Source organism: Mytilus galloprovincialis, chromosome 3 (genome assembly GCF_965363235.1).
Source record: "Mytilus galloprovincialis chromosome 3, xbMytGall1.hap1.1, whole genome shotgun sequence".
Taxonomy (NCBI): domain Eukaryota; kingdom Metazoa; phylum Mollusca; class Bivalvia; order Mytilida; family Mytilidae; genus Mytilus; species Mytilus galloprovincialis.
The window spans coordinates 25,523,770-25,547,597 of NC_134840.1; the positions used below are offsets into that span (position 1 = coordinate 25,523,770).

The 23,828-nt window shown below is 32.2% G+C and overlaps 3 long non-coding RNA genes across 3 annotated transcripts in view; 1 reads left to right on the plus strand and 2 right to left on the minus strand.

Moving 5' to 3' along the window:
- The window catches only part of LOC143067520 (uncharacterized), a 46,309-nt gene extending 45,683 nt beyond the window's left edge, over positions 1–626 (minus strand). The window contains exon 1 of the long non-coding RNA XR_012975967.1: positions 606–626. This is a non-coding gene — a long non-coding RNA (uncharacterized LOC143067520). The remainder of the gene's footprint in view (positions 1–605) is intronic.
- A 4,204-nt stretch (positions 627–4,830) lies between these two features.
- LOC143067515 (uncharacterized) lies at positions 4,831–10,267 on the plus strand. Its single transcript, XR_012975961.1, has 3 exons — positions 4,831–5,101; positions 6,722–7,104; positions 8,018–10,267. It is a non-coding gene; the product is annotated as an uncharacterized LOC143067515 (long non-coding RNA).
- LOC143067516 (uncharacterized) lies at positions 10,179–12,697 on the minus strand. Its single transcript, XR_012975962.1, has 3 exons — positions 12,607–12,697; positions 11,097–11,338; positions 10,179–10,324 (listed from the first exon to the last, which is right to left on the minus strand). It is a non-coding gene; the product is annotated as an uncharacterized LOC143067516 (long non-coding RNA).
- Between the last annotated feature and the right edge of the window lie 11,131 nt (positions 12,698–23,828).

The following is a 23,828-nucleotide window of genomic DNA, read 5'->3' on the forward strand; positions in this document are numbered from 1 at the left end:
TAGTCTGCCCCTTCAAGAAATATTTAATTAGAATTTGTTTAAAAGGTTTATGAATTTTCGAAAATTCCACCTGACAACCGACCAGACAATAGTTTGAAGTTGAATCAATGCAGACAAGATCACTAACTGATGCTCATTAGTTAGTTGATACATTTAAAATTGAGAATGGAAATGGGGAATGTGTCAAAGAGACAACAACCCGACCACATAAAAAACAACAGCAGAAGGTCACCAACAGGTCTTCAATGTAGCGAGAAATTCATTTGTCTTTTAAAATACAACTGACATACAACAATCGTAATGGTGCAATGTGGATAAATTTATCGGTTTTAAAGAGCAAAATTGGCAGCGCGTTATCCCTATGTACAATGGCTTCCATTTCTACGAATGTAAAAATTAACTGGCGTAATGGGGAGATAATTTTGACGAAGTAGAACCCTGACTGTTACATTATAATAACAGAATAAACTTGAAATTTATTAAATTTATTAAAATTTCAAGCACAAGACATTATTCAAATTCCATGATTAAAAATAATTCCAAATTGAAATAAAAGCCTGTTTTGTATTGTTTTCAACCATGAAAAGAAACATTGAAGTACTTACCGTCACCGAGACTGTGTAAAATTATTAACATATACAAGAAACATTTATTTTATAACTTACAAATCATAAAAAAGTAAACAAATATCGTTGACCATTAGCGAAAATAATTGCCTTTGTGTCATTATTGATTGGTTTTATTTCCACAATCGTCCGGCCACTTTGATTTATAATGGACATCTTGTCACTGGTCACTCTAAAATTAATGTATTAACTATGTAAATGATTGTATACTTTTATTTTCTGAACACTCCCTAGATTATAGTTTATTAAATATTCCTTTCAAAACTAAAAGAAGCGAAAAATTTAAGTAAATATGGGTGGTCCCATATATACCAACCATGATTTGACGGATATTCCTAATACTTTGAATTCATTTGAATTCGTTTGCTTACGCTGAAACTTTACATTTATAAAAGATGACCACAGCCACAAATTCATTTTGTAAATCAGGGATGATATGCATAAAAATACTTAAGTTAAGATTTGTTCCGAACGGTTGGGCTTTTCTATATGTCCTACGATCAATTCGTACTACGAAAGGATATCTTAAGTGGTTTTATGCATATCAGTCCTGTCTCTTACCGTTGCCGATGTAGAATGACAAAGAAGTCAGAAAAGTGAAAAAATATAAAAGAATTTTCATTGTGAAAGTTACTTAATTTTTTATCCATTTAAAAAAAATATACCTGTATTTAATGTTTTCCATAATATAATAATAATAAAAAAGAAAATAGTAACTACATGTAAGCATACATAATAATGGGTATTACATCTATGTTGTAAGCATCTCTGAAGTGAAGGAATTTTTGAGAGATACGAAGAATTTATAATTGCTTTTTTAGCTTCATTATGACGTTAATTTCATCATAAAACATCGTGCAAACACATGACTCTGCTTTTTTGGAAGGAATATCATATTTATGTATCGTTATTCTTGTACATGCTCTGTCACAGGAACAAATGTCAAACTTCTGATAGGCTTGTCTAATAATACATGTGACAGTTGTATCTATTTTATAGGCAAGCATGAAAAGTAATGATTAATTTCTTGAAGGATTTTCCTTTTTTACACCAACATTCTTGAATAAAATGTAGTCTTACGTTGTCACATATAAGAGTGTAGGACAACATTATTACATTTCAGCAGGCTAAGTTTTCTAGGCTTGCTTTCAGTAAATGAGAGCGTTCTAGAAATGTGTTACTGTAATATGAATATAGAAGTACTTTTGCAAAAAACAGATGTTAAGTAGCTCCTTTAAGAATAGAAACAGAAAGGTGTGAAAGTAACTAGTATGTTTTATGTGTAATGATTAGATTGGAGATGAGAAACATGTTTCATTAGCAAGCCCATTATATGCAGATTTTCGTAGTTGTTTATTTATTGAAGCATTAAAATGTACTGAAGACATTTATAATTTATAGAATGATGACAATTTTTTATATTTATTTAAAAAGTAACGAGTGTTATGACCTGCCTGATTTAATATTTCAAGAAGATGTCTTTAGTTTGCAGTTAGGTGAATTTTTGCTCCGTGTTGAAGGCTTCACTGTGACTGAGATGAAGAACAGCAGTAGGAGTGCTTTTCCTTTGCTTTTTGTGTGTTTTTTTGTTGTGCATGTGCTGTGCATTTGGCATTGATGGATACCCCACATATTTGTTTTTCCCCTGAAATATGATTTTTTTATGTTCTTCGATTGAATTTATTTTACATAATGATATGTAATATATATATTAATTTTAAGAATAATTATTTTTACAGTTTTTCATAATTCTTTTGAGAATGACACTTGTACGTTATTGGTTATTATATAACAAAATATTTAGACAATATACGTATAGTGTCTTGAAATATGACATTTATTTGTATGAGGCTTAGAAACGGGGAAAATGCGAGGTTCTACCGATCATTTTCCCGTTTCGTGCCGAATACAAATAAATGTCATATTTCAAGACACTATACGTATATTGTTTTTATACTGAAATCGATAAAAAATTAAAAAAAATAAAAAATATGTAACAAATATTGTTAAAAAAAAGTGTTTTGGAATTTCCCTCTTGGGGGTACCATTTTGGGTTATTTCCCTATGAGCGTAGTCCAGGCGGTAAGACATTGAAATTTTAAGAAATAAGAAAGGGAAAATGAACTTAATTAATAACATTTGATACACATGGTATAAAATTAACAATTTGAAGATATAACAAGTTTAAATACATAAAAGTTTGACCATTGTTACTACACGTTGTCATGGTTGTGACGTGACGTTGTTGATGAAATACAGTAGTTCCGGTTAGTAGGCGGGGCCTATAGGTTAGTTGAGGTCATTGACGTATAAAGCTAACGTTTATACGTATAGCTTTATCTGTATAGTAAAATAGCTGATTGCAGTATAATGAATCTTAATCCGTAGGTTTATCATTACTGTTTGTATTTATATTTTTGTTATATTATTATACTCTTATATGGAATTAAGTGCTTTTTATGAACTGATTACTACTGGTTGTTTTGTTTTGTTTTTTTTATTTTATTTGTAGACCACAGACTGCAGTGGGTTGGAATTGAGATATGTAGACAATACTAGTTTAATCGAGAAACATGTTCAAGCGGCTGTTCTTTGTCAACCTCGTCTGGAGTGACATAGTGTACATAGACTCGATTGTATACAAACGGTATGTTGACCTCTGGGTATCTCTTGTGTCGTTTTGTTGCTGTCTAAAATCTGCGTCTGTTATTATTCCTACTGAAATTGTATCAAGGTTCTACTTGAATAACTTGTACCTCAATTGGTATATGAACTGATAATATCTGTAAATATAAACATACTTAATAACTTAATAAAATCAGCCCTAAATCTCCGAAAGATTGCATCAACTGTTTCACTGCAATTGATGCATAAAAGGAGAGACAAATTAATTTATTATCTTTTCCAGTTTGTGTAATATTTCGGTTTACAGGGGAATCTTTTTTTTTTTTTTTGTAATTAGGTCTTTCCACTTTTCTGTGGAAAGACCTATTGTTTTTCTTCTGATTATTTTTTTTTTTCTTCCGCCAAATTTTGTTCTTGCGATAAACATTTGTTTCTCAGTATGTCGCTTAGATATTTGGTATATGATATGGAACAGTTTATGCGCTTTTGAAATTAACCCCGCGTAACCAAATACTTTTCTTTATAGGAGTTATCTCCCCAAACACTGTTTTCCTTGTGTCCACAACTCCTTCGCAACCGTAAAAGATGACGACAAATTCATTTTACAAAATTGCTCATTATATCCTTCTCATGATTTGTCCTTTTTTGACCGAAGCGATATGAACGCTCCATATGAGAGTTATTTCCCCTTATGCATTTGATATAAGTGATATGCATTTCTATCTTGTAAACCATAAGTGATAGAGACCTAGGATCTTTTGATTTGAGGTCCTTGGTCCAAAAAAATGAAAATAAGGTCAAGGTCAAAGGCCAAGGTCATATTCTAATTTTAGAATTTGGCTTATTTTCACTCATTTTCAGAAATCCTATAAGATATCTTCAAAATATTTTCACAAAATTGTTAGTTACATGTCGTAACACATAAATCTTAGTCAAAAGGGTACGTAGACATTTGGCGAGAGTTTTTCCCCTTTTTATATCTAATATCATACGTATGGCAATATAGCTCATTAACAATATAAAGTAGAGGACTAGAGTCTTTTTATTTGAGGTCCTTGGTTTATGACCTTGAAATTGAGCTCAAGGTCATATGCTTATTTAACGCTCTAGATTTTGACCTTTGCTTTTACCTCATACGTACACATGATAAAGCCATGGGACTTTTTGCATTAGGTTGTAAGCAATGTGACCTTTAAAAAAACAACCGGAAGTGACATTTTGTCAATCGGAAGTAGCTATTTTTTGTACTAAATCAATGTAAAAGTATATAGAACCATATATTTTTGGAATCAGTGTCAAGTAAACTATCAAACAATACCGGAAGTAAACTTTTAAAACCGGAAGTAAAAGATTATCTCCCTTTTTTATAGATTTTTCTATATAGAAACCATATATTTTTGGAATCAGAGTAGAATAAACTGTCATTTGATGCTGAAACTGACATTTAAAATCAAATTTTAATATTTTCATTTTTAAATAGATTCTTACTGTTGGAAAGACCTTCAATTGTTCTCTGAACAATTGGTTTTTAATTTTATCTATATTATTTTAAAAGTACACACTTCCTTCCGTATTATGTACAGTAGGAAATTTAATCATATTGAGGAGGATAAAATACATTATATTGTACTGAAAATCAAAACGGATATCGAAATTTATATGTGAATAGTTTGTTTTAGAACTCAAATGAACTTTGTAATATAAAGATATGATAGGAGACATTTTGTTCCAGTACTGCCCTTGTATAAATGGTTAAAATGACGAGATGGATGTTATTATTCTTTATATGTCACTATTCAGTTTCCGGTGAAAATGATCCAGTTTGTGCAGCTGATAGCTTCTGCTCACAGGTAATTTTTGTTACCTTATACACCATTTATTGAAATAAATATATACAACGCAACAGTGAACTAGTGGAATTAGTTGCATGTTTGATGTAGATCATCACAAACAGACAGACAGATACAAATAGTCTACAATGGAGGCGCATTTTCATTTACATCACAATGTCGTTAAATAAAATTAGACACCCTGCATAAATATCATGCTTTTCACTAACATATGATCATATCATTGAGAGACTCTCCACCTAGATTATTGATAACTGTTATTCTGCATTGACAATAAAATATTGTTGTAAATAAGATACATTCATTCATTTATCTACAAAAACGTCCAGATTTTTGCAATTAAACCATGACACATGAGATATTACAGCGATCTATATTGTAACACAATAGCAGTTATAAGGTATCAAATGACAGAAAAGTAGTCGCAATTAAGATTTCATTCCAAATTCATAACAACAAAACATTGTTACTGCATCTGGAATATATTGATTGCTAATGAGACTACTCGCCACAAGAGTTCAAATGAAATAGAAGATTACAACTATAGGTCACCGTACGGTCTTCATTAGCAAATCCATACTGCATAGTCAGCTATTAAAGTCCCCGAAATGACAAAATGTAAAACTAATTTAGCGAGAAAACTAACAACCTGGTTTATGTACATAACAATGTGCAAAACCAAACATGATATACAACAACAAACGGCAACCAATGAAACCCTCCCCTTATCTGGGACCGTGATTTAACAGTACAACATAAGAACAAACTATAAATATCGGTTGCAATGATCTTTAATCATCAGATCGATACAAAGCATTAAAATATTTAACAACAAACAGACATAACGTGGCAGGACATTTATAAATCTACACAACAAAAAAGACACTAAGTGCAGATCTGAGAGTACCAAAAGTTAAAGACTGCTAATAATGCATCTATGACTAAACTATATCATTCAGTACACATCCAACCTCCATGGATTTAGCGTAAAGATTTCCTTAACAGTTAGAAAAAAAACACAACCTTGTGCACTACCAAAATAAAGGTTTCAACAATTGTAGAGCCATGATGGTGCATTCTGTATATAATAATAATAATATTAAGTATAATATATAAAATTCAAATTGAGAATGGAAATGGGGAATGTGACAAAGAGACAACAACCCGACCATAGAAGAACAGACAACAGCAGAAGGTCACCAACAGGTTTTCAATGCAGTGTCATTTAGTGACAGACTGTCCCATTCGGAGGACAAGCTGTACCAGCCACATTTCTTTAGTGACATATCATCCCTTTAGGAGGAAAGGCTGTTATATTGTATAATACTTGTATATATTAGAGTTAATGGTTACTTTATATCGTCAAAGAGTCAGTGTGTATATTTTAGTTCATTACATGCATAACATAGATACTTGTAGTTTTAAGTATTGCCGTATGTGTATGGACAGCTTGAATCCAAGTATTAACTTGAGCGTACGTTTTTCATATGTTACAAAAAAATGCATAGCCTTTGCTGTATTGAAAGTTAACAATTGATTGATTAAGAAATTTGTTTTTAATGACCTCTTTCTGTACGACTGACTGTAATTATTACACATATATTCTTTGGCCTATTTCAGATTAAGCTATCATCGCCATCATTTTATTTGGAAGGATACGTGACAACGGTTGGAAAGCTAGGGTCTATGATATGTCCACCTCAAGATGAAGAATTCAAATTTAAGCTTTTTGAATGTGACGTGAACAAATGCAAATGCAATAAGTCGTTATTGATATATAACAATTGCTTTTTACGTGAAGAAGACTTTTATGATAAGTTCGTTAAATGCACAGACTGTAAAAACTTCTTCAAACAATGTGCGTGTGAGTTGCATAAACACTATCCTAAATTTCCAAAATGTCATGTGCATTCACCAAGAGTTTCGATGACGACTTCAAAACCAAATGTTGGCCTTGCTGTTTTCATTACTAGTTCAATATGTCTCATTGTGGCAACTATAAGGTAAGTTAACAGATGAAATGTATATATACAACTTGTCACATATTTGAAAGGAAAACGTCGGGTTTTACATATGTAATAACCTCAAAGTTGTCATACTCATATTGCTGCCCGGGGCAAAAAAGTGGTTATTGGTTCTTGTGTCCTGATTCCAGATTACGTGACTGCGATCTTAACGGCAATACCGGAGAATATTGACGGTGTTTGTATTGAGATTTTTGCTACAATGGCTACTAGTGACAATGTGCAACTAACTATTACCCATTCAGTTTTAGTTATGCAAAATTATTGATTTTGTGTATTACCATATATTGCAATGCAGAAAATGAACAAAAGTATGGAAAATGCGTTAAATCTTTTTAGATCTTTTTTAATCCGATAGTTATAATTGAACGTTTTTTTCTCTTTTTTGTAGAACTTAAATATGTGTTTAAAAGATTATAACATGTCTTTTCCATATTAACCCTCAGATAAAGCCTCTGGATGATACCAGGGCCAATATGGTAAATGTCATATTCTATAAATACAACTATTTGAGACATTCTCCATCGGATAATACACACGTAGTTTCACATAGCTAACACCATAATATATACAAAATGCGTTTTACATTTATTCCGCATGTTAGAATTTGAATTTTGCTTTAAGCTCATGTTTTTTTTCCTTCTATTGTTCTTTTGAGAATTTCGTTTAAATTTAATTTTCTGTTTTCCTGGTTCCTGGAATTTTCCATTTCTGATTTTCGTTTTAACGCAGTTGCTTCGATAAAACACGTAGTCTTTAACCAATCATAAGATACATTAATATAGCTTGAAACAATACTGACTACACAAACGTATTTTTTTGTCTTTTGTGTAAAAACTAATTCAAAAATCCCTGGGATGTATGTTAATGAATTATACATATTATATTGTAGTGTTTACGTTTATAAACAGAGGAGAAGAAAGATGCGTCAACTTTAAACATAAACACAAAGAAAAGGTTTCACGGAGAAGCTAACAACATATTCGTGTAACAAAACAAGATACGATTGATAAATTATGACACATACTTGACATACTTCATTGTTTTTGCTTTGTTTTGGTCTCCTCCGTACCTGACGTAGATATTTTCGAAAACATGTGTCGCACTATGGAAGTATTATCTATAAGTTTTCTGTCCTTGGTCGAACACAGCCAACCCCACCATTCGGGATCGGGTCGGGCGGTAAATTTAAAAAGGGAAAGTCTAGAATTACTGACAAAATAAGACGTTAGACTTAATTAACCAACAGAGCGAATTGCACTTTTTTTTCCAAAAAAATATACCATTGATTAATAATAACGGGACAATTTTGTGTTAGATTATTTTTTTATGGATTTTAAACTGACGAAACTCCATGAAATTTTGAAAAAAACCAGTAAGTCTATGAACTTTCTTGCCTGTAGTATTAAAATGATTTAACACTCCAATTTTAGTTTTCAACTATTTTTTATCACCATTTATATATCTTTTCATGTTTACAAGTACTAATATATCCATGGATTTCAAATGTTTGACCCCCAAGGTCGAATAGAAGTATGGTCAGTTGATCTTCTTTCAACCAGCAGTAAAAAGTTGCCCAAGTGGGGCGTCCGTTATCCTGGTTCCCGGTACCACGTTCCAGGTATTAGCTAATAGCCATATCTCTCAAAACGATGTGATTGGTTTAAAACGTTCTTAACAATGGAAATTTGACCAATGACGTAACGTTCTTTTCATTTTGGTGTACGAACAATGAGATAACCCATAGTTCTTTAGATTCTAAAAAGGCTAATTGCAGCCACGTCCGGTCAGAATGGAGACGTTATATCCGATGCCTCGTATAAAGAGAGTACCACGCTCTTTGAACGTTAAAAAACCTTGCAACAACTCTTTGAGGGGTTCGTAGGTGGCCTGTGTCAAGGCAAAATTTCTGTCCCTTTCCAATATACCCTCATTTTCCAGTGGCAGTCCAAATTTCCCCGACCATCATTCCGGATGTCCCCTTTAACAAGACCTAACTATTGTATTAATTGTAATCTTGTTCTCGTCCTGAACATGCTTGAAATATTCGCTACTGGACGTTTAGCAACCAGCAAATTGGCAATCAATCAATCAAATGTTTGGCCTGGAGCGTTCCAGATGAAGGTAATTCCAGAAATACGTTTCAGACGAAACGTATCTATATTGTGGTATTTTCATTAACTTACACTGAGTCGATATCTCTGCTAGTGAACTGCAAGTCCCAGCCTCGGAGGGTTTAAGCAACTCAGTAGTCACGTAATCGGTACTGACATGAATTTAAGCATATCATTTTTTTTTTTAATTTCCTGGTAATGAACTTCCTGGTAATGGGCTTTGCTCATTGTTGAAGGCCGTACAGTGACCTATAGTTTGTTAATGTCTGTGTCATTTTGGTCTTTTGTGGATAGTTATCTCATTGGCAATCATACCACATCTTCTTTTTTTATATATTCGAAAGTACTAGCTTAAAAAAACATCTGTTAGGCATAGTTTACCTACACGAATTCTGCTATTTTTTCTCGAAATCCTGTGGTCATATAGCTCCCAATCACGTTTTCCAATACTTGTCCATCTTCTTAGTTTTTTGAATTCTTTAAACTCAGCTTCCTGGTGAAGATAAAATCAGGCAAGCGATTCGGACGCAAATAAATTTTTAAGAGAAATTTTCATATACTTGCAATGGTGTCCATACTTCTGCTGGTGGACTCTTATTAGTCACTGAGAGTAGTATCCGCTCAGTAGTCTTGCTTCGGTACTTCACAGTACAAGCAATGTTTACTTTTGATGGAATCGGCTTTTGTTTTAAGGTCTGTGTTAGTCATATAAGATTTATACATCCACGTCTTTCAATATTGATGGCTTTGAGCATTCCTAATTGAAGTAAATCCAGAAAAACACTTTTAAAGCAACTGATCTATAACGTGTTATTTTCATTTTGAAAAGTACAGAGCGCAAAAAATATATGTATATATACCAACAATGGCAATATATGGCATCACACATTTTCTTTTTTATTCTACTATAACTTACTTTTATTTATTTATTAATCGCCACACGATTAGATGATTTATTCTAATGAAACATACATTTGTATATATAAATTCAGAATTTAACAATAAAGAAAAGAAGTGAATGGATGTCATTTTTTTCTCTTCTGTTTTCTCATTAACAAATCGATTCTTCTAAATGTCAGATATACCTGAAAAGAGGAAATATTAATATGCAAATATTTTCATTATCTAAATACAATAGTTGTTTGTTTGTTTGTTTATTTGTTTGTATGTTTAAAATTATTATTATCATGGTACCTTCGTCATCATTTTGACACATATTCAATTTATTTATGAAATGAACCTCGCTAAGAAGCAGATGTTAATATATATGTTACTATCTTTTGTATGCTAAACAATACTAGATATCGCTAATATGGCACACTTTTGTTTCTTTATACGAAAGAAAGCAGGATTTTATTTCAACCACTACATTTTTTTCTTTATTTATAATGAACAGTTAAGTTGAAAATGGAAATGGGGAATGTGCACAAGAGACAACAAACCGACCAAAGAGGTATAGATTGATGGAGTGAGTTCTCCCATATTCCATAAATTCAACAACCGATTGTCTATACATGATTTTTTTAATACAAAGAAAAATGTAATTATAAAACAATAAAAATCCCTCATGCAATCGTTTCTTTTGGTGTTTTGGTACACCAGTACGAACTGAGAGAGAAACTATGTAAACTTTACAAAAAATGATTTATTTTCTATCTGCCATACATGTCGGGTCTACGGCACATATATTGTAAGGATCTTCTTCATTTGCATGAGATATATAATCCTAAATTCTGGGTCTTGTTCAGCATCATTTTAAGAAAATTAGATGCAAATCGTTGGGACATTTCTAAATTATACGAAAGACATATATCACTGAGAAAAAAATGGCAAAAGTAAATAATGACTGATACTTACAGCACCGATATACAGTCTAAATTTATTTATTTATCCAAATCGACCAAATCCAGGTTGAAACTGTGGGTAGTAGAAAGGTGGTGAGTATATTGGTGGTGGCGGAAATGACTGAAATCGGTTGAACAAACCACCTAAAAATAGTCCTCCTAAAAACGGTGCAAAATTCTGTGATTCAACATGATGGCTTGCTGAAATTAGGAGCAAAAGAACGAATATGCATCGAAAATTCATCTTTTATAAACCTGAAAAGAAATTTAAAGGAATAGTTAATTGATAAATAAAATAACCGTAGAAGAAAAACATATATCATTATCACTGGACTAGTATATATTTGTTTAGGGGCCAGCTGAAGGACGCCTCCGGGTGCGGGCATTTCTCGCTACATTGAAGACCTGTTGGTGACCCTCTGCTGTTGTTTTTTATTTGGTCGGGTTGTTGTCTCTTTGACACATTCCCCATTTCCATTCTCAATTTTATATAGTAAGAATTAGGCTACCTATCATAAGGGTACATTATCTGCGTAAAAAAGAGGGGGGGGATCTTAAAATTATCTTAATGCTGATTTATATAACCATGCTCAATTTCTGTGTCGTAATGAGGTTTAATGAGAAAAAGGATGTAACCTGAATGAAGGTTTCGAAATTTTTGTTAAGCTAATTTTAATATTTTGTTATCGGAACATTGTTTTGTTATTTTGATATCATCCCGTATTTTCCAGTTTGATTCTTATTTCAACCCGGATTTAGGTCCGGATCATACTTTTTTGTTAGTCTCGATTAAACTTTTTACAGTGTTTTAGGAAAACGGTACTATTTATTCTTCCATATAGGCGACAATAATTCCTAAATTTACCACTTTTTATAATAAAAACCTGGATAAAACAGTTATGTGTGGTGTCAGAACTTTATTATTCTATTTTAAAAATTAAAGCCAAATAGTATCATGACCAATTTCCAACGGAGCTTGTTTATGTTATCCATGCCCACCGTCATTTTACACCAATTTTTGGAAATTTTGTAAGCCTTTTCGAATAATTCTCTAGAAAATATTTCAATAGGTTTTAAAATTTATATTGTAAATTTACACACTGCAGTTATTCATAGATAATTAAAAAAATATATTGTACCCTTACATCCAATCACAGCGCTCCTAATTTGACTTCCTTCACCTAGCTTGGGTACAAAAAAGGCCAACCTAATGCTTGGAAAATGTAATACTACGTAACCGTTTTCCCTTTAAGTTGTATAAACAAAGATTTCTATAGACGGATGTGAAACAAATCGCAATAGATCAGTGCATATTTCATCTACATTTATGTATTTTATAATTAAGAATCACATAGTGCTATAATTTTAATGTGTATTGTATATATATATATATATATTTGAAATAAGTTTCCCAATTAAAGATCCTTTTTATAGTCTAAAAAGCATGAAATGATAAGCAATTGCTTTTGATATTTCATCTTAAACATTGATGCTAATTCAAATATTTCAGTCTTGATACTTACAGAAGTATATAAATACAGCTTGGTTTCGTCTCTGTGGGATCTGCTTACTGAAATAGTACTTTATAGTAGTTGTACTGCTATGTTTATTGCCCACCTACGTCCCATGTTTGTTGTTCTACCTTGTCAATTGTTATGTAAAAATATTATTGTCCGTGTTTATCTTGTTATTGCCTAGTATACGTAATCGTATTTATAACAACCCATTGATTAGACGTGAGAAATAAGAGTTTTACATTCACTTGTCGGTAGGTATGTAAAGACGCAAAAAAAAACCAAGTCAGGAGTATGATAGTTGTTGTCCAATCGTTTGATGTGTTTGAGCTTTTGATTTTGCCAATTAATAAAGGACTTTTCGTTTTAATTTTTTCTTGGGGTCGGTAATTTTGTTGTTATGCGTTTTATGACATTGCTTATTTTATATTTATATTTATTCTACTAAAACAAAAAATGTTGTATACCTTCATAAAAAAGCAGGTCTTTGTGCATTCTTCTTCCGATTACGGGAGTAATCTGCTAGAGAAGATTTTTTTGAAACAAATGACGGAAAAAGTGAATGTCAATATAATAATTAGGAGATACAGTATGATTGCCAATTAGACAACTATCCATCAATGTTCAAATGAGGTGGATGTTAGGAATTTTAGGAAACCGTGTTATATGGCAAGCCGTTTTGCTATTTATTCTTGCTTCAATATATCTCATAAACTTTATAAGATATCTTATATAGTTTATAATATATCTTATATAGTTCATAAGATATATATAGGTGATAAGATATCTTATATAATTTATAAGATATCTCATATACTTTATAAGATATCTTATAAACTTTAGACGATATCTTATAAACTTTAGAAGATATCTTATAAACTTCAAAAGATATCTTATAAAGTATATATAAGATATCTTAGAAACTTTATGAGATATCTTATATAATATATAAGATATCTTATAAACATTAGAAGATATCTTAAAAACTTTATAAGATATCTTATAAAGTATATAATATATATTAAAAACTTTATAAGATATCTTATATAATATATAAGATATCTCATATAATATATAAGATATCTTATAAAAATGAAGTCATATAAAATATCTTATATTCTAAAGGAGATATCTTAGATATCTTATATATAATATGAGATATCTTGAAATTCGAATAAAAAGTAAAACGGCTTGCCATAATATTACCTTGAACAATTAGAAAACCCCATTACATATAATCAGGGATATAAAAAGGCATGGAAAATGTCAATATTTTATAATGAAAACTAACCGGCTAATTCATAGCATAATAATTTAGGAATAACAAATATGTAAGACATGAAACGAGGTGAACCATTTTTTGAGACACCACACCTCCCCTAAACCTGGGACAATGTTTGTAACACAAGATACAAACTACTTAAACAATAAACAAAAGTAAAATATGAAAAACAGCAATAAACGACAACTTAATTACAAGCTCCTGACTTGAGACAGGCACACATTATATGCCGTGGTGTTTAATATGTTGCTGGAGCCTGGTGTAATGCACCATAAGAACACACTATAAAAATCATTTTAAAGGGATTTACTCATTATAACAAAAACAAAAACACACTTCGAACGTGTCAGGAAATTTAAACATTTTTCACAACAAAAACACTTAGAAAAGACCTGACAGTACTTGCAGCTATTGACAGCTAGTTCTAGGCCAATAACAGCTTATGTGAAATATGTATCTTAAGACTAAAATTTCAATCAGAACACATCCAGCATCAAATGGATTTAACAGTCAGAGAAATATCACATTGAGTGCTGTCAAAATATTGGTTTCGACAGATTGTAGAACATTACAGAACCGTGAATGTGAGTATATGTATGTATGTATTATTTTATTTTTAATCTAAGTTCATTTATATGTTTTGGACTTTAGTACATGACGTCCATTTTCACCGACGAAGTAAATTTTTACCTAGGGGCCAGTGAGGCCCACCTCCCGGTGCGAGATTTTCTCGCTGCATTGAAGACCCATTGGTGGCCTTCGGTCGGGTTGTTGTTTCTTTAACATATTCCCGATTCCCATTCTCCATTTGAACAATAATACTTAGATCACTGATAACAGAATCAATATTAATACCAATAAAACACTCTATTTTGTATAGATAGTGATGTGCGCTGCACAGTACATTCTATTAGAAATGTGCACAGACGTTACGCACGTTATTGCGTCAATACCGTGTATTCAACAAGTCCACACTAATAAACAGCTTTTCTATAAAATCATAACAGTTAAGATATATAAAACTTATATCCATAGACTAGACAGGTAAATACTATTTCGAAAAAAAGTACAAATTGTTTTATCATATTTTACTATAGTCTAAAATAAGGACAACATATTGACAAAACGTCAAAAATATGCGTAACAGACGTAACAGACTATACGCATAATAACTTTAGCAGGGGTGTTTGTGTTCTTCAAAACAGTGTTATATCCACGAAAATTCGAATGACAATATTTATACTGAATATGCGTTCCTGTAACGACCAACGCTATTTTTTGGTAAAAACAAATAGTGGTCATTATGGTCAGATTTTGGAAAATGTTAAGTTATCAACTTGATGGTCAGATACTATCAACAATACCACAAAGTATAAAAAAAAATCCGATGACTGGGGTTGTTCGTTTAGATGAGGTTCTTAAGTTGTGAAAAAGTTAGTATCATGAGAGGATAAAAAATCCTCTTTTTTCAAATTTTCACATTTGGGAATCGTAAAACTTCGATTTTTTTTATTTCTCTGCAATAAGATTCATATGTATAGAACTTGAAAGTGAAAATGAAATTGGGCCTAAAGCGTGCCATTGGCTATACACCTCTCCACATCATACAAAGCTTGTAAACATATGAGATGAATTATAATTAACCTTTTTTCTGACAATCGTTTCTTTTTTTAATCTAATTGTACCGCTATTAAGCTGGGGTCACACATTCACGATTTTTACTGCCGTCCTTGACAGGACCATTCCCGAATAAAATTAATTAAAAGTCTGATCATGATCCTATGAATCGTGGCTGAAAATTCAAACTTTAATTAAAATTTGTAAAAAAAAAAAAATTAATCACGACAACAATCAGATATTGTTCAGGAAGCGTCGATATTCAACCGTTTCCAAGCGAATTTATCCCGATAATCCCGTTCTAAATCCGCTTCTTATCCGATTTGTATTTTTCGCCAGGTAAAATTCGACCAAGTCTGTCACGACTGCGTCCCGATTCTACCGAATGTAATCCGACAGAGATCAGATAGTGACAAGACAGTGAACCGACGCTGACGGAAGTTATCCGTTCGAAAACTGTCGGCATACTCGGGATGATCAGGTACTGTCGGGGCGTAATCCTATCACGGTCCGCTCTATCGCATTGCAAACGGCTTTGTCTGGTCTCAGTCGTATTGTATTCTGTAATTGTCGGGACTTTGACGCGGGTATCATTGACGAATTTAAAATTAATTACGGGACTGTTTCGGAACGGTTTCGGCAAAAACGGTTCGCAATCGACAAGATCTGGATGCAATCTGGACTCAATCGGCAGAAAAACAGCAATGAAAAATTTCTCCAGATCTTTCCCGTTCCACAGGACACCGTCCCGAATACACAGAACATTGTTAGGAATTCGATCCGATACAGCAGAATCTGTCACGACATAGGCACGATTGTAATCCGACTAGACAAAATCGGCTGAGTTTCCCCGAATGTTACGGGTCGCACCTAACTGTCGGGGTGCTTTGCCGAACTATTCGGACCCTTCCCGACCAGTAGGAATCTGTTACGAACTAAAACGACTGCGTTCAGACAATAATAGGACATTCCAGATAATTGAGGATACTAATCCGACTTTTTCACTTTTCGTGTCGTATCGCTGTCTGATCTCAAACGGAAGCAATAATCGGCAATGTGTGAACCCCGCATTAGTAAATTGAATTGTATAAGCAAGACCCGTTTACTTGTAATTCCCGACAAACTTTTTATATTAAAGCAAAATATATCTTCCTCCTTTTCGGATCTAAATGGGGAAAACATTGCATTTTTTTACGTTTTATGTCAATTGGTCTCTGGTAGAGAGTTGTCTTATTGGCACTCATCATACCGTATATATCTTCTCATTTCATATAGATTTATGCATTACTCAAATACGATATATTTTGTTGTTTGTTGCTTACGTTACTTTCAGTGGAAAATATTTCATGCATATTCAGTACCATCGATCATTAAGAAGTATCCATATTGATATGCAAAACAAAAATTGCAAGCGAAATAAAAAAACTTATCCTAAATAATCATTAATCGCCGTAAATCGTAAAAAATTGACGTTACCATTTGAGACGCAATATCGTCCTTAACGTCACAGAACATTAAAAAAACAGAATAAACATGGAATTTATTAAAAATTTCTTTCACAAGAAATTATGCAAATTGATAATTAAATAATTTTCCAAGTTGAAATAAAGGCCTGTTTATTGTGGTTTATTATATTTATGTTCTGAATGTATGACACCGACATTTTTAAGCGGGTTTTCCATTCTCCATAACCGTCGCACTTTTAAATCTTATTCTTCCGTGACCTACATTACATATTTTTTTAATATTTTTTTTACAGAATTTAACTATCGTTACGTTTTCAATTATTTCATCAAATGATTTTTAAATGTTTAGACATAATTTGGCATGATAGTTTTTTTTTCTGTATGTACATGAATATAGATTCCTCTTTTGAAACCTAGAAATAAATCAAAATGCAATCAAATGTCAAAGAATCTTAACTATGCATTGTCATTGTGCGCCTATTTTTTTACCTGAATTAATTTAAGGGTTTACCATCCAAAATCATTACTTTGACGTTGATATTTCTAATTAGGTTCCCAGTTTGTATCCACAACCATCTGAACACCCGTTAATATAATTTATTTAAACCTATTCAATATCTGATGGGGTATAGAACACGGGTGTCATTCGGTTTATGGAGAGAAATGATCGTGAAAGAATATCTAACGGCGGTCAAGTATTGAGAGACGATCGTGAAAGTTCTGGTAACGGATCGTGAAAGACATTTAATGTACATTCTAGTTCAGAATCTTTGAAAAAATCGCTTAATTTTCAAAACGCGGAACAAATCCGAACAAAAAAATATGTCTGTCAAAATGGTTTAACTTCCTCAACATAACTGTGAAAGAAGATAAAGAAAATATGAAGTACTTTTTGAAAAAACACAAAAGGCGCAATGCGTGTCTATGAAATCAATTACACATAACACGCTTTTTGTACCTATAATGGTCATATTTCAGAATATCATGATATATTTGAAATTTAATCTTTGGTGTATCTGATAGTACAGTAAAATTAAAGTATGTTCTTCCATTAAAAGCGTTAATTTGTTTATGAAAACCTTGAATTTGTTGAATTTCCATCAAACTTGATCGTGAAAGATCAGGCAACGTATTATTTCGATCGTGAAAGAAAATGCGTGACCAGACTTAATACTAGTAATCAGAAATCAGTATTTCTTTTACCATTTGATAAATCTGCAAGTGGTTGAAGCCTGTAACTATTTTGATAAGGATGAACATTAAAGCTATTATCTTTTTTTCTATTCAACACTTTATCTCGAAAGTTAAAAAAAACCAAATTAATAACGTGTCTAAATAAGTGTGAAAGATTCAGCTCTGTGAATCGGTCTAGTGCACTTCAGGCAGACAGACACTAGTTAGCCAATACTATGGATATGCAACGTTTAAACCAAAATTTTATCCATCAAACAAAAATTCATAGCAAAAACAGCACATTTCATGTGTAATTTTGGATTGAACGATAACCAACATTTTGTGCAACAGAACTTTTTAAGTTCTTTATAAACAACGCAGATAAGTATTGATTTAACTATATAGTACATACTATAGAATACCAAAGCGCAAATGCTGTAATGTCTTGTTTGCTTTACTTATGATAGTCTATTTGTTGAACGTCTATAATATCAAGGGTTTTACTAGAAGTGTCAAATGCGCTTAAGATTGTCACTGTTTCTTAAAATAGGTCAAGGTCAGATGAACCATGCCATACAGATCTCTACAAATAAATGTGTTCCGATCCTTACAGTGCCTTAGAAACTGACAAATGTAAAAGTTATGCTTGGCCAATTAATTCGGAACATAAGGTCAAAAGTATATAAATCCTGACCGACAGCCAGACATAGACATCTTACTATCATTTAATAAATCAAACACAATTGACGTCATCATGGTCATATAAGAAACATGCAGACAGACATGTACACCATACACGAAACACTTTGTCGCTATAGCATACAGGTATATATTCAAAAGGCCAAACAACATAAAACGAACATTGCCGAATGATGCATGATAATGAGTTCAATGTTAGTTGAAACCTTGCACAAGTCGAAAATATACACCTTACAATCATAACAACAGACAGTTATCCTAAAGCTTAACGAATCCTCGATACGGACTTGACCACTAAAATGAATCTTCATTCATGAAATGAGGCAAATTCAGGGTCAAGTGAATCCTGTCTGACGGACATTCAGTTTATAGGATCCAATATACAAAATATGGGTATCCTATAACTCATGATAAGTGAGTACTTCACATGACAATAAAAAAACTTCATCCTACAATCATCCAACTATTTTACAAACAACATGTTCACAAATGCCCAAATAATAATTTTAATGTATTTGCGCGTCTGGCGAACTAAATTATAATCCTAGTACCTTTGATAACTATTCACACCACTGGGTCGATGCCATTGCTGGTGGACGATTCGTCCCCAAGGGTATCACCAGCCCAGTATTCAACACTTCGGTGTTGACATGAATATCAATAATGTGGTCATTTGATACAAATTTCTTGTTCACAAAATTTTGAATTTTTCGAAAAACTAAGGATTACCATAGTCGTATTTGGTACAACTTTTTGGAATTTTGGATCCTCCATGCTCTTCAACATTTTACTTATTTGACTTAAACCTATTGAGGATGTTGACCTATCTAGCCTTTATCAATACCAATAACAAATATCAATCATCGTATATAAAAGAATAATGTGAACGTCTACGTAGCATCAGATCTTTCACGATCCTTTTCACGATCTTCAAAAATGCGGTACGTGATCTTTCACGATCCAAAAAAATCAATTTTGTGTAAATAGTTCTTTATTTACCAAGTTTCAGATTATATTTATACAAAATAAATATGAGAACCGTTTAATTAATTCAAATACAATGCCCTTTTTCTGATAAACGTAGTTTATCTAGTCGGATTTGTGAAAAAAATCGTGTTTGTTTACATTTTTTATGTCATTGAAATGTCGAGAAGCAATCTGCCTTTTGTCGTTTTGTAATAACTATTTACTTTTGAAACTGGATATTCTGACATACTGATCATAATGTTGAACCATTTTGACAGACAGTTTTATTTTGTCGTAAATGTGTCTGTGTAATTAATAAAATTAGAATATTTACTGACCTTTCATATGTCTTCTCGATTAAATGTCTTTCACGATCCGTTACCAGAACTTTCACGATCGTCTCTCAATACTTGACCGCCGTTAGATATTCTTTCGCGATCATTTCTCTCGATAAACCGAATGACACCCGTGTAGAATACCTGAGACACTCTTAAATTCAGCTAAACGATTTACAATCCAAGTTAAAGAGAAATAAGGCTTTTGAATGATCAAATTTAATGTTTGACGAACTGCTATATATATCCAACCACATTATTCCTGTAAATTATGTGGCTCACAATTTCAGGTCCTACTCAGACTTTATGAAACGTCATCAATGATTGAGAAGAAAGTTGATGAACCAGGGCAGGGGTATGTCAAAGAACATCTCGTCCTTTCTCTAAAAAAAACTTATCGGAAGGTACCAAGACTTTGTTGATAAATAGTATGTATAAACTTCACAAATAATACACGATGGTCTTAAAAGTATAGATCCTGGTTACTGACGTTGTTTATCATATTAATAATGTGTTATACTCTTTTATTTGTCTTTATGAATATTGCTTTTACTATACTCATGGAAAAAGTATTGCAACACTGAGTTGAAATTTAAATTAAAAAAAAAACACTCTTTATTTTTTTTGTGATATAATTGAATTTGTTGATATAGAACTTGTTAAACATTATTGAAATCTCACCTGAGTTTAATCAATAAATATCGATCGACTCGATAATTTCTTATCAACACATGCAGCTGTACCCGTAAACAATAAAACAGATGTTGTTATCCTCATTGTTTTCAACATATTAAATAACCAAGTTTATATACAATATTAGGTCAATGTCTGGAAAATATAAACTTTTTTGTATGAGGCTGAGAAACTGGGGAAGGGCGATATTCTACCGAGCCCTTCCCCAGTTTTGCGCCGAGTACAAAAAAGTTTATATTTTTATGACATTGACCTAACATTGTTTTTATACTGCAACTTAAATTAATACATTGATAGCTTAGACGTTAAGCACGTTATTGCGTCAATACTGTGTATTCAACAAGTCCACCCTTATGAACAGCTTTTCTATAAATTCAGAACAGTTAAGATATATAAAACTTATATCCATAGACTAGACAGGTAAATACTATTTCGAAAAAAAGTGCAAATTGTTTTATCATACTTTACTGTAGTCTAAAATAAGGAGAACATATTGACAAAACGTCAAAAATATGCGTGTCAGACGTAACAGACTATACGCATAATAATTTAATTTTGGATGTAACGCGTCTTCTGATTGGCTGATGTTATTTTGTTATGAGCCCATAGACATAATTTAGTCATTTGACCGTGACGTCATCAGCGTTTTTTCATGGTTTTCTACGGTTTAAAATGGAATTTAGAATTAAATTATAAGAAATGACTGTAATATTTTATCTGTCTATTCGAAATAACATAAAAATGTGGTGCACACTGTTAAATAACCCACTACGCGCGTTATTCAGTGTGCACCAAATTTTTTATGTTATTTCTTCATAGACAGAAAAAATATTACAGTCATTCCTTAAATAACTTTTGCAGGGCTGTTTGTGTTCTTCAAAACAGTGTTATATCCACGAAAATTCGAATAAATGATATGCTTTATATATAAAGTATTACAATATTACTGAATATGCGTTCCTGTAACGATCAACGCTATTTTTTGGTAAAAACAAATAGTGGTCATTATGGTCAGATTTTGGAAAATGTTAAGTTATCAAAATTTATAGGTTTTAAAATATAAGATTATATGATATTTCGTTTGTGTAAATTATGCTCACAAAAATACATACATAGACCATATCAGAATCGATTTTTTGCAGCACTCACACTTCATATAAAAATGCAACGGCTTCTGACAAATGTCTTGCAAGATGTCCAATGTCGGATTTTGCCGCTTTTTACAAATAAATTGGCATTTGCGACGCTATTCATTGAAAAATTAGATTAGTTGCATGCTACATAGTGCTTTTCCGTAATTGTGCTTTAACTTTGCAAAACAGCTACATAGTTTTGAATAATTTGCGTAGTCAAAACGACTTCGTTTTCAAAGAAATGAAATGTCTTGCAAGTTTGTCCATGCACTGGACGATTTTCATACGTTTTCAACGTTGTCTATTCGGGGTACGCTATTTATGGTGGATCATCTGTATATTTCCTCAGACAGAGTTTTCTTGATGGTCAGATACTATCAATAAGACCACAAAGTATTAAAAAAAAATCCGATGACAGGGGTTGTTCGTTTAGATGAGGTTCTTAAGTTGAGAAAAAGTTAGTATCACGAGAGGATAAAAGAATCCTCTTTTTCAAATTTTCAAATTTGGGAAGCGTAAAACTTCGATTTTTTATTTTATTTCTCTGCAATAAGATTCATAAGTATAGAACTTGAAAGTAAAAATGAAATTGGCCTAAAGCGTGCCATTGGCTATATACACTTCTGCACATCATACAAAGCTTGTAAATATATGAGATGAATTATAATTAACCTTTTATTTCTGACAATCGTTTCATTTTTTAATCTAGTTGTACCGCTATTAGTAAATTGAATTTTATAAGCAAGACCCGTTTAACTTGTAATTCTCGACAAACTTTTTATAGTTAATCAAAATATATATCTTTCTCCTTTTCGGATCTAAATGGGGAAACATTGCATTTTATTACGTTTTATGTCAATTGGTCTCTGGTAGAGAGTTGCCTCATTGGCACTCATCATACCGTATATATCTTCTCATTTCATATAGATTTATGAATTACCCAAATACGATATATTTTGTTGTTTGCTGCTTACGTTACTTTCAGTGGGAAATATTTCATGCATATTCAGTACAACAAGTCATTAAGAAGTATCCATATTGAAATGCAAAACAAAAATTACAAGCGAAATAAAAAAAACTTATCCCAAATAATCATTAATCGCCGTAAAACGTAAAAATTTGACGTTACCATTTGAGACGCAATATCGTGCTTAACGTCTTTATAAATCGTAACACAAATGTCAAAATTATTTTCATCCCTTAATGAACCCCTGACTGGAGAAAGTGTTTCATTAAGAAATTGATATTATACAAAATATAGCTATGTTACTAAACACAACTAGTTGCAGTATAAATAAAGTTATGTTATTGACACCTTGTAATTGGTACTCCACAACTCTTAACTGCAGCAAGATGGCAGATTATCAGCATGAAAGAAGCAGGATTGTCTCTGTGACAATTGCACGTATTGTTGGTCATCAACATTCCACTATTAGTCGTTTTGAGATTAAAAATCAGACAACAAACGATATTAAAGACCTTCCGAGATCAAGAAGACCCCCTATAACATCTACTAGGGAAAATCAAGCATAATGAAGGTTATTCAAAAGGAAAACCATTTAAACAATACAATCTTGAAAAGAGAGTGGTTGCCATACAGGAGACTTTAAACAAAAACTGTTCGAGATCGACTCATCGCCACTGGTTATCGTGCGATAAGACCATTCCGGGGACCTTTGTTTACGAACAGACATACAGTGGCCCGTATCCAATGTAGTGCAGAGTTCGCCAAAGTTGGAAATTAGCATCGTGGAGGAAGATCCATTGTTCAAATGGAATTCGGTTATCTTCCTGTGGCCGATCGTAGCCCGGATTTGAACCAAATCGAGCATATATGAGACACTATTGGACGTATATTACGCGAAAG